The 19166-nt window shown below is 36.8% G+C and overlaps 1 protein-coding gene across 1 annotated transcript in view; it reads left to right on the top strand.

Annotated features, from left to right (window-relative positions):
* LOC144257223 (WD repeat and FYVE domain-containing protein 3-like) overlaps nucleotides 1–14864 on the top strand; it is a 37720-nt gene extending 22856 nt beyond the window's left edge. The window contains exons 8-9 of the mRNA XM_077803265.1: nucleotides 832–1025; nucleotides 12603–14864. The gene's annotated coding sequence lies outside the window, so the exon portion shown is untranslated. The remainder of the gene's footprint in view (nucleotides 1–831; nucleotides 1026–12602) is intronic.
* Nucleotides 14865–19166: the final 4302 nt, after the last annotated feature.

Below are 19166 nucleotides of genomic sequence, written 5' to 3'. Positions count from 1 at the left end.
CTTGGAAGAAATGCTGATTAGTGATTTATGTCACTTGGTCCTTTTTTTTGTATTTGAAGATGATATTCAACATGAGAACAATATCATTTGTGAACAGAAGTACAGGTTATAGAGGTAGGCACTGTAGGCATAAGTATATTCATGAAAACCTATATAAATTGATTTCAATGTTGGGTTTCCGAGCATCCACCTATGAAGTTCTGAATGTTCTGGATTTGGAGAATTTGTTCGTGGTGAACAAATACTGCCTGATTAATTACTCACTATATCACTTTGGACTTCTGTATGGAAGGAGATAAGGATTAAATAAAATAAATGAATAAGTTTATCTGAAGGCTTTGGAACAAAACAATGACTGATGTTTTCTATCATAGAATTTGTCTTTTTTTGTTCTTATGCTCTGCCTGACAAAAATTTGGTTCTTTAAATTTTTCCTATGGTAATTTATTCCATTCTTGCTATTATTTTGAAAGCCCTTTCTAGTTTAAATCTCACTTATATGGAGTATTTTCATGAAAACCTTCTATATAAATTGACTTCAGTGTTGGGATTCCTGGTATCTACCTATGAAATTCTGAATGTTCTAGATTTGGAGAATTTGGACATGGTGAACATATCAGGGAGTTAATCTTGTATTAGGAGTCTAGAGAATATGTGCATATACCTTTGCTGACATTCTGCAGTGTAATTTTCACTTAAAAGGCAAAATAGCTGGGTAGGTTTTAATTGGATTCTTTTGAATTACTTTACCAATGAAAGAAATTGAATTTTAATTCAAATTTATCTCAAATGTTTTAAGTTTTTCAGTGTTGTACTTTTTCTCCCTTCAAGGAATTTTCCCAGAATTTGGAGGTGTAAGATGTGCACACAATATAGTGAAGTACCCTCAATGCCGGCAGCATGCCTTGATGACTATCCAGCAGTTGGTGCTCTCTCCAAATGGGGACGATGACATGGGTACTCTCCTGGGGTTAATGCATTCAGCTCCACCCACAGAACTGCAGTTAAAGACTGACATTTTAAGGGTAAGTTTGTGTCTATTCTCTAAAATCCGTCATTATTTTGAAGTGAATATTAGAGACAGGGAAATTTCAAAATTCAAAGTATCAAAAAGAAAATCCACACAACTTTGTACAAATTAAAGATTTGGAAAACTGGTCATTTGTATCTCCCAGTATGTATTGATTTACTGCTACTTTGCAGGTTATCTTGGTTTATAGAAATTATCTTAAATAAAATAAAAAAGTGTATCAGTCAAGTATAGCACTATAATAAATTTAAAATATGTATATTATCTATTCAGTTAAAATCACTCAGTATACACATCTGTGAAATAAAATGTTTCACATGACATTGTATGTCACAAATGTGTGTGTGAATATATATATGTATGTATGTGTATGTATGTATGTGTATATATATATATATAAAATCTATATTCTAGTAAATATCAAACTGTATATTAGAAGTTTTACATAGGCTTTTATCACTTTATTCTTTAGCAGTTCTATAAATAGATTCCTATTTAGCAGATCAGAAAACTTAGGCTAGATGGTTTCTGCAACTTGGATATGTTTATATGACTAACTTTCAAGTGGTAGAGATTTCAGTACTACCCACATTTTTTCCACAACACCATTATGCTTTACAAAGATTTACATTCACATATTTTCTCACATTACTATAATTACTGGCATCTCATCATAAGAAGATTTTAGACTCAAAACTGAAATTAATGTTTCACTTTGATTTATTTACAAGTGAATTTAATAATGAAAGTAAGGTGTAATAGATAAACATAAAATAATTTCTCCACTTACTAGAAATCAGTGTAATTGTAATAACAACTAACTTTCATTAACTGCTTTCAATGTGTCAAATACTATTGTGTGCATTTACAGGCATCTATTTATTTAATCCTCTTAATAAAGATAGGTACTATTAATATTCCTGTTTTATTATAGATTATAAACTAACACACAGACTGCTTAAACAACTTGCCCACTGTATGTGTGTGGTAGGCAGAGTAGCCAAGATCTGGACTCATGTAGTTTCTTTACAGAGATGTGCTTTTAACTTCTGCAATATGAATAATAATAATTTAACCAAAAGAAACAGCCTTGCTTATCTAGAAACCTACCTTTGTATTTAAATAACATCTGAGTAAACTGAGAGAAATTCATTAAAATCCATTTTTTCATTTGTTTATTGATACATGATTTCTAAATACCATTTTCCATTATAAGGAGCCTGGGCTCCTTAGAGAAATGATTGATTATTAGGCTGGGCAAGAAAAAGAAACAAAATGAGCTTAAAACATTTTACATTTAGCCAGAAAATAAGGAAGAGATCAAAGTAAATAAAAAAGCAAATAAATGAATACATAAACAGAAGCAAACATATAAATGGAGATAAGGAATAGCTCTTATTTACAGTCAAAAGGTAGATAATCTCCATCTGTGTACTGTTGTAATAATTGATTCAGGTAAAAATCATCACTGGCTGCTAAAAACAGAGGATGAAAGGGTTTTGGTTTTTTGTTTGTTTGTTTGTTTGTTTGTTTTTTAACACAGTCTCAAATTCTACCTTCAAAAGTTTCAATGGACTCTTCCTTAACCAAATGATCAATGTTGATTTTGCCACTAATGGTACCAATGAATAGCTTGTGTCTCCTGATAGGAAGCTCTGAGAAGATTTTAGCATCACTTTTTTTGTTTTCTCCTGCCCAAAGTGATCTAAATTTGATTATTAGAAAACATCAGGTAAGTCCAAATTGGGAGGATTTCTACAAAATATCTGTCCTATACTCTTCCAAAGTGAAATAGAAAATGGCTCAGAAACTGTTCCCTAGTAAAGAGGGTGAAATGACTCCTCCGTGAAGTGAATGATCTTGAATTTTCTTTTGCCATAAAGAGTGTTACTGGGATTTGGCAAAAAACACAATATGTCTGTGGATTAGATAATTGTATTGTTTCAGTGTTCCATTTTCTAATTTTTATCATTATAGGCAAGAGAATTCCCTTTTAGGAACCAATACATTGGAGTTGTTAGGGGCAAAGGAGAGTGGGGGGTTGGAAGAAAGAGAAAAAGAGAGAGTTAAATGTTAATGTGGAAGAGATATCTCAATTCTTTGAACTATTTTTACAGTTTTTCTTCAAGTCTAAAATTATGTAAAAATAACAGATGGGGGGGTGACAGCATGTTTAACCTGACCTTTAAGACCCTGGTGACTTATCTCTCTACCCTCACACTTCTTTCTCTGGTACTCTGACCTGTAAGGGAGGAAAAATAATGTTCCCACTACCCTCCTCAGTTCTTAGCTGGAAATGACCCCTGTAAATAAGGACAGATTAGTGAGAGAAAAACAAGCAGAAGATCATACATAGCCTGTAAACTCATGTATATATGTCACATGCACAGGGAAAGAGTAGTTCTCAAAGAGATGGCTAGAACTCCAAGTTACATATCATCTTCAACAAAGAACAGCTGAATTTTAGAGAGAGACAAGATAAAAGAAATGGACCATAGGTAAGGAAAATTATAGGAAGGCAAATGAATCATAGGTAACAACTAGCAAATAAAGTTTGTTGTGTAGATTCCTCTAGCACCTTATCTAGGTTGACAGGAGTCTGATTTTGTTTTGGGAATCAACCTAACAAAAGAGGTGAAAAATTTAGACAATAAAAACTACAGAACCCTAAAGAGAGAAATAAAGAAGATCTTAGAAGATGGAAAAATATAACCTGTTCATGGATAGGCAGAACTAACATCATCAAAATGGCAATATTACCAAAAAGTCTCTATAGGTTTAATGCAATGCCAATCAAAATCCCAACGGCATTTCTTGTAGAAATAGGTAAAGCAATTATGAAATTCATATGGAAAAACAAAAGACCCAGAATAGCAAAAGCAATTCTAAGCAGGAAGTGTGAATCTGGCGGTATAGCGATACCAGATTTCAAACTGTACTACACAGCAATAGTAACAAAAACAGCATGGTACTGGTACCAAAATAGGCGGGTGGACCAATGGTACAGAATAGAGGACACAGAGATCAATCCACAAAATTACAACTTTCTTATATTTGATAAAGAGGCTAAAAGCATGCAATGGAGAAAGGATAGCATCTTCAACAAATGGTGCTGGGAAAACTGGAAATCCATATGCAACAAAAAGAAGCTGAATCCCTTTCTCTCACCATGCACAAAAGTTAACTCAAAATGGATCAAAGAGCTTGATATCAAATCAGAGACTCTGCATTTGATAGAAGAAAAAGTTGGCTCCGATCTGCATATTGTTGAGTCGGGCACTAAATTCCTTAATAGGACACCCATAGCCCAAGAATTAATAACAAGAATAAACAAATGGGACTTACTTAAACTAAAAAGTTTTTTCTCAGCAAGAGAAACAATAAGAGAGGTAAATAGGGAGCCTACATCCTGGGAACAAATTTTTACTCCTAGCTAGTTATTTTGTAGAGTCTCTCAATGTGAATTTCCTCCTAATTAGATTCAAGTAATGCATTCTTGCAGAATACCACACATGTGGTTGTGGGTTTTTCTCAATCCATTTTATATGCAAGCACAGGCTGTTGGTTTAAATGGTAATTTTAATTTTGACCCTTGGTTGAGAGGATATTTTTTCATTTTATGATTTTTTCTTAGGATGTTTTTCGAGGGAAGATACTTTAAGGCTATGCAAATTTTTGTTTCTCATTTAAGTTTCACCCATTTTTCAGCATGCATTGATTCTTGCCTGAAGTAATTGCTACTAATTATAACAATTCTTACCAGCTGATGATCTTTTTTTCTCCCAACTTTCCTCCTGTATTTATTGGAGTTTTGGGGGATTCTTCATGCTTTATTTTCTCATTTGCTTACATAGACATGAATTCTTAATGGATTATACCATTTTTCCTTCATTGTACTTGTTTAGTTTGTTTCTGTCAGTCATATCCTGCAAATAAAATATTACCCCCATTTCTGTCACCATACCTTAGTGATGCTTTTTTTTTTTAATTTTCCCTATTCAGAATCATATTTGCATAGTCTTTGTTTGTCTTTTGCTCAATCTTTGAATTCAGTTTTGGGCATAGCCTTAGTAAATTCACTTTCCTGCTTTGCTTAGTATATCATTGTAGTGAATTTAACATGTTCCATTGTAGGTGTACATTTGGGATGTTTCTAGTCTTGCTATTACTCATAGCTCCACTATAGATACTCTTTTGCACATGTCTACTATGCACGCAAGTATGTGATTTTGTTGGGGATACACCTGGGAGTAGAATGTTCAAGGTCATTAGATACTATTAATCAGTGTTCCAAAACAGTTGTACCTACCAGTTTACATCCACAATTAGCTTAAAGATTCCTATTGTCAAATATCATCAGCAGCACTCAGTGTAATTAATCTGGTTAGTTCTATGTGGTGAATGTTCAAAATGTAACTTGAACAGCCTTTCCTTGATAGGTCCTGGTCTTCAATTTCTCTACTTCTTCCTCTAGGAGGTGTGTCAGTTTCTTTAAATTCTCCCAGCCACATGTGCTGGGATTGGGAGGTACCTTGGGAAATCACAGCCTCACTTGCTGAGATCATCTCACTGAGTCCCTATTCTCTCTTATCCTAGCCCTTGATTCTTTACTGGTTGTAAATTGGGTTGAGCCTTAAACACCCACAATCTTGTACTTTGATCCAGCTTGGCTCTGTCTTCTCAGGAGGCAACAGGGCCAGGCTATTCAAAAACTGCAATCTTAGATGGCCTCCAAGGAACAGCTATATTAGAGATTACTTTAAACTACCCAATGGAAAGACAACTTCAAACTGAAAGAGCATGAAAGTGCTATGCATCACAACTCTGTAAGCCACCAGGGCAATTCGGCAAGACCCTGTCTTAAAATACAAAAGGCTGAGGTTGAGGCTCTAGTAAAACCTTCTGGGTTTGATCCTCAGTACCACAAACAAAAGGAAAACAACAAATTGAAGGCGAGTTTTTTGAAAATATTGCATTTGACATTGTCAAGATGGAAGAGAAAAAGAATATGAGAGTCAAGTAGAATTCATTCTTATGAAACTTTTAAAAAACTTCACAAGCTACCGTGTGCCAGTAATTAAAAACCTGAAAAAGTTGACTTTTCTAAAAAAAGAATGATGTTTAACTAATGTGATGAGTAGCAGAAAAATTATTAATCTTGATCAATTTAGACAATATAGTTGAAATTTTACATCCTTTTTAGTGAAAGGAAGAAAAATTCACTTAATATATAATTAAGTTTATAATCTGATAAGAAAATATGTTTCCCAAACCTTCCTGTAGGTATCCTTATAGTAAAAAAAAAAAAAAAAAAAAAAAGTGTTTTTTCTTTCTCATTAAATCAGGAACAGACCAAGTTGGAGCCCAACTTCCTAACTGCTTAGTGTCCTGCTGGAGGTCATGTGCAATGTGTGGCACCTTGTAAGTCAGGTGGTTTCTGTGAACTCCCAAGATTGTTTGCCCAGAGTTAAAATGGGGACAATAGTACTTATTAGTGGGTCTCTAAAAGAATGAATTGGGTCAAGAAAAGTATTTAGCAAGTGCCCTACATATAAAGGTCATCCTGCAAATGGTGACTGTCCTAATCCTGGTATCCTTCTGTCAATACTTTCAAACTATCCTGGTTAACTTCACACTAACTTCCTAGAAATTGAGTCATTGGCACAAAGGATTTTGCGAACTTAAACATTGGTTGCACATTGCCAAATAGCCAATCCTATAGCCTTTTTCTTTCACCCCCTCATAGTTATGGGATGGAATGTGATTCTACACCGTCTGCTTTCTTAGACTCCAATAGTCACTTAATAGACACTAGTTTGTCAGTGTTCCACCTTGAGATAGTTTTCAGTTCTCTTATCGTTACTCGGTCTTAAAGATATTGATGTATGCTTACTTTCCAGGTGGTTTGTATACTGTCCAATGGTGGGAAAAACAGGTGTGATGAAATTAAAAAATATATATACTTATGTGTTCAATGCCTGACTCGAATCTAGTGTGTGGTAGTACATCCCATGGACAGAACCTGGTCATTACTGACTGTGGCCACAAAGGTTGCCTACCAGATGATTTGCAGGATGGGAGGAGCTTTCTTGAAGGTGGAGACATGTATGTAGGAATTTCATTAACTTCTCTTCTATTTGTGCAAAGTGAAGTTTAAAAGTCTACTTTTTAAACTAATAATTAAGTTTTGTTCATATTTCTGTTCTGAATTTACTTTTTTCTGAAAAAAAGTTGGAAAAACAATGTTCATTGGTATTGATTGTTTCTATGATATTGTAAATCAGTGGAAGTCAATAGCAGGATTTGTGGCAAGCATGGATGAGGGATTAACCAAGTAAGTAAGCCTTGGTAGACATTTAGTTGTCAGCTGCCTGGTTACCAAACAGAAGAGGTGGACCTGACTCATATTTGTTGGGGGTTCATTCAAGTAGTTCTTAGCCAAGAACTGTCCCAAATTTCTGGCAAAGTTATACTCTCAACTTCTAAAATATTTTGCAGGAATGATTGGGTCCATGTTTGTTTTTGTTATTGCTATGCTTTTTTTCATTTCTAAAGAGTGCAAAAGTAGCAGCTGACAACTCCTGCTTTTGTGTAGTTCTTTGTGTGAGACAGTTGTTACCACAAGGCTCTCAGGACATCATGAAATAAAAATGAAGATGTCAGGCAAGCCACAATCTCTTCTAGAGGCTTATGGTTCTCTTTCAGGCTCTTCTGGGCATGACAGAAGCCATTTCCTTATGGAAATGGCACAGAGGTCCCAATGCTTTGCTCTCTGTCAGCTGTAGACCAATCTCAGCTCTTAGATGTTGTCCAAGTTCCTTTCCACAACCAGACAGGGCACATCAAGTACTTGTTCTTCTAGAGGCCTGTAGGTATAGAATTTTGGCTTCTTTAGGCCTTTCTATGCAATCTACCCATAAATGAAGATGTACCTCTATTTTCACACCTTTCCTTTTCTCCTGGAGCTACTTTTCCTCATCCTTAGAGTGGAAACCACACCACACCTAAAAATGAGTTTGTAGTCCTTAAGTATTTGATAAATGGCCCTCATTGATGCCCCTCCCCATTGATGCTTGTGGCCCAATTGAGGATAATTCCAGAGTGTTCTTTAGGGAAAATCTATCTTCCATTTCCACAGAAGTCATGATTTTCCCTATTCTCTATTTGAAAACACTAAAATTATTTGGTACAGCTTTTTTCTTTGAAATTAGAAAACAATGTTGCAATAATGGGACAACAGTGTCACCATGCACTGAATGGACATTCTGAAGTGTTTTCTAGGTTCAGCAGTGAACACATAGAACCAAATGCTGAATAAGGTATCTCATGAAGGTTTAATTTTGATAAAGAGGCAGACAAATAAATATAGCACATAATGTCAATGGTCAGGTGTGCTAACTCTGAAGTAAACATTCAGGGGATAAAAACTTGAGACATTTTATAATTTTTTGGACATGTTGTAGTTGTCATAATAGCTGTCACTCTTGCAAAGCAAGATGCTCCCTCATATGATTATCATGGATGAGCCCTTGCCTAAGGTACTGACCCCAAAGGAAGAATCTCTGGGAACAGCGTTTTCAGTTGGTTCCATTCTCCAGGAGGCAAAACCAAAGCAGTCATGCATGTTGACAACATCAGTAATTTGTAGTAATTTTGACAGTTCTTATTTGTGTGTATTCAAAAACCCTTCTAAGATGCTTAAGATATCAGAAGAGACTGATACCTTGATCAAAGTACATATGTGAAAGGATTGATCCTTAGTTGGATTCTTTGGCTACTGCTGTGTATATGTATGTCTGTATAAATACACATGTACACATGTACATATTTTTTGTCATGGATTAATTCAGAATCCAAATGATTCTGAAATTTTAAGATACCACCTAATTTATTTTTTTCTGCAAATAGGTGGTACTCTGAATGTATCTTCCAGGAACTGGGAGAGGAGATTGTGGATAGATTGAAGAGCTGTTTGCAAGGTCAGCCTTGGGGTCGGTGTACCAACTGTACATCTGTAGTCCTCCACAAGTGGAGACAATGCCCACAGAGACAATTTGTTCGTGACTGAAAATACTTTTTTGTTGACACACTGGGATGGTGGTATGCTGGCATGTAGTCCAGTGGGTAGAGAACAGAAATGATCCAAAATACCCCACACACAACACAATGATACAATCACACACACCACCAAGAGTTGTCTGTCTCAAATTTCAATGGTATTGTCATTGAGAACCTCTAGACTAAAATAAATAAATAAATAAATGAAAGAGACCTCAGACTAGTCTGAATTTGGACTCAGTAAGTGAAACAGTCCTGAAAGCTACAGTAAGGTGCACCCTGATATTGTAAAAAATAGCAGAGGGCAGTTTGTCCCAAGTTGAGGTTTACTTATATGTCTCCAGGTTCCCTTCAAGTGCCTTGACTTCCTGGTTTAGAAGCATATCACATGCACCACAATCTATTGTAGTCTATTAGAATAGAGTGGGAGGTGGTCTGGTTCAAGCTATGCTTGACCATGATTGCACACACAGGTGAATACATAAATTTAGATGATGTAAGCTGTACTGTTTAGATGATGTAAGCTGTACTGTGAAAAATCTGTTCTGGGGAGAAGAAAAAGCCCTAACTGACATGTGGCTGGGTGGGTAGATAACAGCCTCAACCCTTTGACCTTGTGGTTTACACTAAGTCATGGTACAGATTGGAGTGTCATGGCAATATCTTTTCCCTTTTCCTTTCATGGAGTGCTGTGTGGAGCTCTTTTAGGCCTCTGAGATTCAAAGATGTCCATGAACACACTGTCAGTGTTTTGCAGATATCACTCCTTTGATCCCAGAGTTTTTAAGTCTCTGGGCAGGGGTTCCCTCCCAGCTGTCTCCTCAGCCTCATCTGTTTGTTGGGCTTGCTGCCCAGGAGAGACAGCAGGACTCTTCCTGAGGTTGAGAGGAAAGGTCCCTTCTCATAGGATATGGGTGGCTCTGAAGAGACTCCTCCTCTTACTCCCCTACTTTGGTACATGCAATCAAGACTATCAACTGTGCTGTATGGATGGGTGTCCAATGTCTTCAAACTTTTAAACAGGTGCTAAATGTGTGATGTTCTAGCACTCTGAATCCTTCTGAGATGAGATTGAGTAAACATCTTATCCTAATTTTTAAAATATCCAGCTAATTTTCATTATGGTGAAGAAATGAATAAATTTCAGGATTTTTGTTCGTTGTTTTTCTTGTTGAAAATAATAATTGACTTGGAAATCCATCTCCAGGAACTGTTATTGACATGGTGTTAACCAGGGAGCAGTGGTGAGACAGTTTTGTTTTGACATCTGCATCTATAACATTCTCAGTTCACCTTGGCCAAATCACTTAATCCCAGTAACTTCACCTTAGAAACATTTTCTGAACCTTGACGACTAATTTTGTCTGTCTGTTTTTCACTCTTGGCCAGGGACTCTTCATTAGGGTTTAGAAATTGTGATTAGTTAACTTTCTTAATCAAGTATTTGTGTCTGTAATAAATAAAGGTTAATTTTATTGTGGGCCTAAAATGCCTTTAAGTATGAATATGAAAGTAGCAAGTTATGTGTTTGATAGCTTGGAGCCATCACAAAATGAACATGAAATATGCCCTATCAAAATGCTTACTTATGTAATAGTTTGAAGAATTTTTCTGTTTTTAAAAACATTTTGCTGCTTTTAAAGGGAACAATATTTAAAAAACCAGTTTCTCTTATGACAATTATCCTGTAAGAACCTGGACAAATGATGCATTATGACAACAGGATGAGACATCCAAAATTCTTAGAAAATGAAATGGTTGCAAAAACTCCATATTAAAATATGCTTAGGGCTGGGGATGTGGCTCAAGTGGTAGTGCACTTGCCTAGCATGCATGAGGTAGTGGGTTCGATTCTCAGAACCCTGTAAAAATATAATATTGTGTCCATCTAAAAAACTAAAAAGTAAATATTAAAATATAAATAAATAAAATATGCTTACAGTGGAAGATTATTTTTTGTAGTTGAAGATTTGCAACATTCCTATATTTTATTTTCATATTTATAAGTGGTGCTAAGGATCAAACCCAGTGCCTCAAAAATGCTAAGCAAGTGATCTGCCACTGAGCTACAGCCCTAGACGTGGGGAAGACTATTAAAGGAATAAAAGTCATTAGAAAAGTAAATAAGAAATGCTTAATTAAAACATCATTTTAAATTTGGATAATTAATAATGATAAACTTTACAAAAATGAAGAAAAATTGGAGGAAGTACCAAAGAGCAGTTTACACAGAAAGAAAATGGTTAAATAGAAAATACATTAAAATATCTGTAATGCAATGGTGAGCCATAAAGATATAGAACATAAGAAAAAAAAGCATTCAGGAAATTGTAAGTCAAAATAAGACTTGTTGTATATCAAATAAAAGTTTCTGTATGAAAAATGTGGGAAGGAATAATAATCAAAGACAGTCTCTAAGGTTTAGATGAATACTCATGTTTGAAAATGAAACGAAAATACTCATGTTTGAAAAGAGTCTCATTCTTGTGGTTGTAAGTGTGTTTAAAAAAACAAACAAGGTAGATCTCTGATAGTATAATAACATCCAATGGAGACTGTAAGAAGATGAGGAGAAAGTTTGGGGTGGCTTCTTTGGGAGAAGGAGGGGTGGCCAAGGACAAATTCATCCCTAGTGGTTCTCCTGGTCCTGATGTGCCTGGAGTTGGGTACTACAGGGCCCAAAGATCAGAAAATAGATAATGACAGGAGGATATTGGAAGGAAGAAAGAATCTAATATGCAAGAGCATGCTGGGATTGAAGAAGGGGTAGACACAAGGCAGGGGTTCTCGGCAGGGAATTATCCCCATTGTGTTTTCATTGAATCAACTATATATGTATTTGTGTGTGTGTTTATTTGATACACACACACACACACACACACACACACACACGCATGCACCCACACATACATTATTTTCTTATTTTTAATGAAGTACAATGCATCAAATTCAGATAAATTAATTTAGATAAATCATTTTTTCCTGTAACCTACTCCTCCCATTTCTCTACCTTGCTAATTTTTAATCACTGTCCTCCTCATTGATCAAGGCAGAAACAGGTAGTCATCTCTGACACCTCTCTAATATCCTATCACTTCTACCATCAGTGTCTCTCTTTAGGCAAAACGGGTCCTTTCCATGGATGCCACCATTATTCCTGGCCATGACTGACAACACACTTTTCAATTCTTACCTTTTGCACCATGCAGACAGAAGTTTGAGTCTTCCTTTTGCACATGTTAGCTGGGTGACTTCACTGAACCTCAGTTTCCTCTTCAATAAAGTGAGAATAATACTACTTATCTTTAAGTGTAATTACAGAACGTGAAATGAGAGTAGGGCTTTACCATCATACTTGCTTTTGTATCCTCAGGCCATAGTTTAAATGTAACACTTTTTTTAACTCTTAATATAAAAGCATTTAATATTACCACTTGATTTTGTGTTGAAAATATAGTTGTAAGCTATTAGTATATTAGGACTTTATTTTCCATGTCTCCCTTTACTTTTCCAGATCATTTCTGCCAGCATTGGAAATGTTGGCCTTGTCCAACTCATTGTGTTAAATCCATAAACAAATTTTCAGGTATGAGAATGACCTGGCTGTATGCCAGAATGGAGTCTGACATCATTGGCCTGTACAAGGTACTGGATGAGCTGATCCTGGCCAGAGGTGACCTGGAGATGCAGGTTGAGAACCTGACTGAAAAGCTGGCCTATCTGAAGAAGAACCACAAGGAGGTCAGAAGTTGTTTCTTCCCTCCAGGACCCCCAAATTACAGTTTCAAATTTACAAATCTGGAGTTAAAATATGTCCTGTTAAAGTGGTCACTTGTTTTAGATGTGCCTGTGTGAACATTGCTGCTGGTGCTGTTGATAATGGTTCCTACTAAGGTTTTAATGAATTAGGTAATGAGCATTCTAATTATCTTGATTTAGTGATTTTGAAAAAAAATATATGTATGGCATTTCAAAAGTTAGAAAATAAACAAGTCTATCAATAATACAAAATGCTATCTATGCCACACATGGAACTCTGATTGGCCATGGTGTATATTAGGGGCTGGTGTAGAGAATGGACACTGGCAGTAAATTCCTAAAGGACTCCACTCAATTTTCAATGACTCTGCAATCCCTGCAGGCCTAGGCACTGTTTTCAGCCCTCAGTTTGACAACTGTAGTTGAAATCCTTCCAGCAACATGCTTACCAGGCCTCCCCTTCCTGTACAGATAGTGGACTCTCTAGAAAAAAAGCCAACTATCCCTTCTGGCCCATAGGTGCAGCATGTAGGGTCATAGTCACTAAAAGGACCAGTGAAAATATCATAAGTTTTTTTTTTTTTTATCGTGTTCAAATATATTGCCTTTTTTTGTTCTAATTAGTTACATATGAGAGTAGAGTGGATTTTGGCACTTCATATATAATAGAGTATAACTTCTCATTCTTCTGACTGTATATGACATAAAATTACAGTGGTTGTGTTTTCATATTTACACACGAGGTAATAATGTGTGATTTATTCTCCTAACCCACATACTTCTATACCCCCTCCTCCTTTCATTCCCCTGTATCTAATTTAATGTGTCTCTATGCTTCCCTAGACACCTTCCCTTACTGTGAATTTGAATCTACATATCAGAGAAAACGTTTGGCCTTTGGTTCTTTGGGATTGGCTTATTTCACTTAGCACAGTATTTTCTAGCTGTATCCATTTGTCAGCAAATTCCATCATTTCATTCTTTATGGCTCGGTAATATTCCATCACATATATATACCACATTTTCTTTATCCATTCATCTATTCAAAGGCACCTGGTTTGGTTCCATAGTTTAGATATTGTGAATTGAACGACAGTAAACTTTGATGTTGCTGTGTTACTTTGGATATAAACTGAGAAGTGAGATAACTGGGTCAAAAGGTGATTCCATTCCATTTTTTTCTGAAGAATATTCATACTGCTTTCCATATGGTTGCACCAATTTCCAGCCCCACATGCCCTGTATGAGTGTACCTTTTTCCCCCAAATCCTCAACAAAATTTATTGTTGCTGATATTCTTGATAGTTGCCAATCTGACTGGAGTGAGATAACTGGAGTGAACATTTTTTCATATATTTGTTGATTATATTTATTCTTCTCTGACATGTCTGTTCATTTCCTTTGCCCATATATTGACTGGATTATTTGGTTTTTAGGTGTAAAGATTTTTGAGTTCTTTATATATCCTGGAGATTATGCATATGATAACTATTTTCTCACATTCTGTAGACTCTCAATTCATCTTAATAATTGTTTCCTTTGCTATTAAGAAACCTTTTAGTTTAATTCCGTCCCATTTATTTATTATTGATTTTACTTCTCATGCTTTAGGAATCTTGTTAATAAAGTCAGCTCCTAAGCCAAAGTGGTGAAGAATTGAGCCTACTTTTTCTTCTCTTAGGCACAGGTTCTCTCTTCTAGTGTGTAAATTCTTGGTTCACTTTGAGCAGAGTTTCTCACAGGGTGAGAAACATGTTTAATTTCATTTTGCTACATATGGATTTCCATTTTCCCAGCACCATTTGTTGAAGACGCTATCTTTTCTCCAATATATGTTTTTGGCAACTTAGTCTAGTATGAGATAACTGAATTTATGAGGGTTTGTCTTTGTACCATCTAGTCTGTACCATTAATCTATATGTCTGTATTGGTGTCAATACGATGTTGTTTTTGTTACTATCACTTGTAGCATAATTTAAGGTTCATTGATTTCCTATAAACATCTTTTTTTAAAACCAGGGATTAAACTCAGGGGCACTCAACCACTGAGCCACATCTTCTGCCATATTTTGTATTTTTATTTAGAGACAGGATCTCACTGAGTTGTTTAGTGTCTTATCATTTCTGAGGCTGGTTTTAAACTCACCATCCTCCTGCCTCAGCTTCTATAGCCACTGAGATTATAGATGTTTGCCATTGTGCCCAGCTAAATATCACTTCTTTAGGGATCCCTTTTCTGCTATGCTCAGTGATGGCTCTCACAGGCCCCAGACTGCTCTGCAGCATTCATCACATGAATCTGTCTTCTCATACCTGTCCTCTCCAAAATGACAAGTATTCTGACCTTGTATACCTAATGAGGGGCCTGACAAGGAGATGGAGTTCCCATCATTATATAACTAATATATTCATACATACTCAGCTTTAAGTAAGTGAGTAAATTCACACTAAAATACCACTCCAGAGATTCCATTAATCATGGATGCTGGTGTGCTTGCTTCACCAGAGCCAATCCTTTATAAGAAACAGAACTTGGTCAGAAAATGCCACTCCAGGCAGGCCTGTCAGAGTCAGGAATCCAGGTTCCCAGGTCAACACAACAGAACATAGGGGGTATGGAGCAAATGTATGGCAGTGCAGAGGGCAGGAGGAAACCCCAGGGGAAGGAATGAAAATGCTGCGTAATACTCCATGGTTTATAAATGCCACCTTTTTTTATCCATTCATATATTGAAGGGCATCTGAGTTGGTTCCACAGTCTAGCTATTGTGAATTGTGCTGCTATGAATATCGATGTGGCAGTATCCCTGTAGTACGCTCTTTTAAGGTCTTCAGAGAATAGTCCGAGAAGGGCACTAGCTGGGTAAAAAGTAACTTTAAAGAAAACCCATGACCTTGCCATGTTATTGGTTTCCATTTCACTAGTCACTACTAACTGCTACCTAATAGCCCCTGCCAAGGTTCAAGACCCTAAATCATATCTGGGACAAGGGTGACTAATACCTACTTTCTGCTGATAAGGGTAGGTATCTTCCATACTTGCTGTCAGTGAAATGCTCTTGATTATGAGTTAAGCTCTATCCAGGGGGCCTCAATATCTGAAATAGAGGAAATCCTTTAGAGGCAAATGCCCTATGAGAAAAACAACAAGATACAACTATCAACATAAAATTGATATACCAAGAGGCAGAGAAATAGTAGATACATTGAGCTGTTCCAAAGACCAGAAATTTCTTCCACCAGAAAGTGCTAGAAAACCCCTAACTAAAACTTCTATCCATGGCAAGGGTGGTGAGGACAGAGCATCTTTTGGGGAATGTAAATCTGGTTTTTATGGTAGGGGTCACCAGAGACTGAAGTCAGGGGAAACTCAACACTAAACAACATCCCCAACAATTTTTATATTTTATTCAAAGACAGGGTCTTCCTGAATTGCTTGGGGCCTTGCTACTTTGCTGAGGCTGGCTTTGTACTTACAATCTTCCTGCCTGAGTCTCCCCAGCCACTGGGGTTCAGGCATGTGCTTCACTTTCCAGTGGCTTGTCCTGCCACATACAGGGCAAGAAGTCTTTGGATACCTGTCCTTAATTGGGCAGATTTTCTTCTAGTTCCCTCACTTTCTGTAATGATGACAGACACCTACAGAGGCTCAAGGGTTCTGTGGGGAAGAAAAGGGGGTGGCCATGAAGAGCTGCAGTCAATAATTGTATTGGTCTCTTGGCCCTCTTTTCTCCTTTCTTAGGTCCCTTCATGTTTCCTCCTGGTTTGATCATAAAAGACCTGCATGGCTAACTTTAAGGGAAGTCCCAGGGCCTGCTACCAATTTTGTAATTTCTAATATCTGGGGCAAATTGAAGAATAAATTTATCTTTTAAAATAAGTTGTCTTTCAAGAGATACAGGATCTAAGAATGTATATTTACTAAGCCTTCCTTCAATATTTCTACAAAAGTCCTAGGATTTCACCCCAACCCCTGATCAATTGATGCCAATGTCATAGAATAGGTTTCATCCTATATTTTTTAAGTGCTGCCTTGAGACAAATGATCAGGTGATCTCTGTATCACCTTCAAAGTGATTCATCATAACTCCAATGAGGATGCTCAGTTTGAACAGCAGAAGGGCCCACAAGGTATAAAGTGTTAGGAAAATATAAATCATCCTCCAAACCTTAGCAAACTGAGGTCTCTGTTAGAGTTTGACTCAAAATTATTGTTATATCTCTCCAGATTACCTCAAGGCCTGAGTTTGAATCCCTCTATATATTTATCAGGGTCATCAGCAAATCTTCCTAAATCCTGTTGGGCCTGTTTTAGATCTTGCATAGAAAAATGTACCTGTGTTCTTACCAGTCAATATTCTCCATTTTCCTCTTGTAATGTGTATAAACTGGTAGTAGGCTAAATAGGGACAGACTCATGATGAGGGAAACCAGTGTTGCGGGAATGGGAGCAGGTAATGGTGGGTACAGAGGAGAGTGGGAGAATTTGATATTGACAGATGAGTGTTAGATACATTGTTGAGAGGAAGGAAGGTGTGGTTTGGAGGTTCCTAGGCCAGTAAAGTTTTGACTCATTTGACTAGAAAGGCCTCATCAGAGTAGGATGGGCATGATATTGAAAAGTGGGGTAGGGGACCAAGAGTTTTTGTGTCACTCTATTGGAAACAGAGATAGTCCAAAAATAACAACAGGATTACTGACATAGAAAAGAGCAAGAATCATTGTATTCCTTGGCTTTCCTTTGGAATAATAAATGTGAGGGGACATGGGGTCCATGCAAAGGCACTATAGAGTAAGGACCATAACAACCATTTGGGTGAAGAAAAGATACCAACTGAGAATATATTTCTTAGCTATGAGGGATCTTCAACTAGTGCCCCATGAGAAGATTTGTAAGTAGATAAAGGTGGTTAACTCATTGCCCTCCAGATTCTGGAAGTAACCTATAAAAATGGTGGTGTGATGCCCATTACTGAAGAGAGACGGGGGACACCATAAGGCAACAGCCATAACAGTGGAGCCTCATTGCCTTTCTGATGGCCTTGCGCAAAAGAATGCCACAAAAAGCAAGAGAAAGTGTACATCTACATGTCAGTAGGAAAAAAATGTCACTGTTATTAAGAGGAAAAAAAGATGAACAGTGACAACATAAATGACATTAGACAAAGCATGAATGTGACATATGGAAGAGGTTTCAGCAGAGGAAAGTATAGACAGAGAAACTCAAAGCAAACTGTAAGATATCAGAGGCTAAGTTAGACATCATCTCAACCAAAGCTGGGAGAGGAATAAGGTGAAGTTTAAATTCCTTCCTGTAGATGGCTGTCAATCTGAGTCAAGGCACTTAATTAGAAGTCACTGGAGAGTGGGGGGTTGAAACTCCAAACCTCAAGTCTTGTGTTCCAAAGAAAGAAAATTTGAAGTCAGAAACCAAAGATAATGCAAGATAACTTTTTCTTAAAGTAAAAATAAAGTAAGGCTCAAACAAAGAGCATTCTCCAAAAAGTGGTTCACTCCCAGCAGAGAACAATGAAGGAAGGAGTGCTGTCTCCAAATTCATTGGTATTTTATGGTTGCCCTGGGAACTGGGTCCACATTCACCACTTTTTGACAATCAGGTGTTCAACTCCTTCATGTCAAGGGGTAGAGTTTTTACTTAGTTGTTCTTCTCCAGAACTGTCATATTGGCCATCATATTAAGTGGGGGGCTTCATTTACAAGTAAATACTATGTTACTGTGAGTATTGGGGTCAAAGACCAGAAAGAACTTAACTTTTTTCTCCTGTAATGCTAAGAAAATGTCTCTTCTGAAATTTATTGAGACACTTATGACCATAAATTCTAGCTTCACAATGACCCCAATTGACCCTGACAAGAGTTAGTAATAGCCCCATTAATCTTTCTTGGTGTATTTCTTTTTTTTTTTTTTTAAAGAGAGTGTGAGAGAGGAGAGAGAGAGAGAGAGAGAGAGAGAGAATTTTTAATATTTTTTTTTAGTTCTCGGCGGACACAACATCTTTGTTGGTATGTGGTGCTGAGGATCGAACCCAGGCCGCACGCATGCCAGGCGAGCGCGCTACCGCTTGAGCCACATCCCCAGCCCCTTGGTGTATTTCTTAATTGACTCTCTTTGTTCTGATTATTTGTGTACCTGTTGTTTTTCTGCATTATCTGTCTACCCACTTACCTTAAAAGTAATTTAAAGAAAGCCTTAAGAGCAACATAAAGAAACCCATGACATTGGCTGTTATTTGTTTGCATTTCAGTGGTCACTACTAACTGCGATCTAACATCTCTCACCCACTGAGAGAACTGACAA

Source organism: Urocitellus parryii, chromosome 10 (assembly GCF_045843805.1).
Source record: "Urocitellus parryii isolate mUroPar1 chromosome 10, mUroPar1.hap1, whole genome shotgun sequence".
Classification (NCBI taxonomy): Eukaryota; Metazoa; Chordata; class Mammalia; order Rodentia; family Sciuridae; genus Urocitellus; species Urocitellus parryii.
Note: the sequence above shows the minus strand (reverse complement) of the source record. Positions and strands in the feature narration are given on the sequence as shown.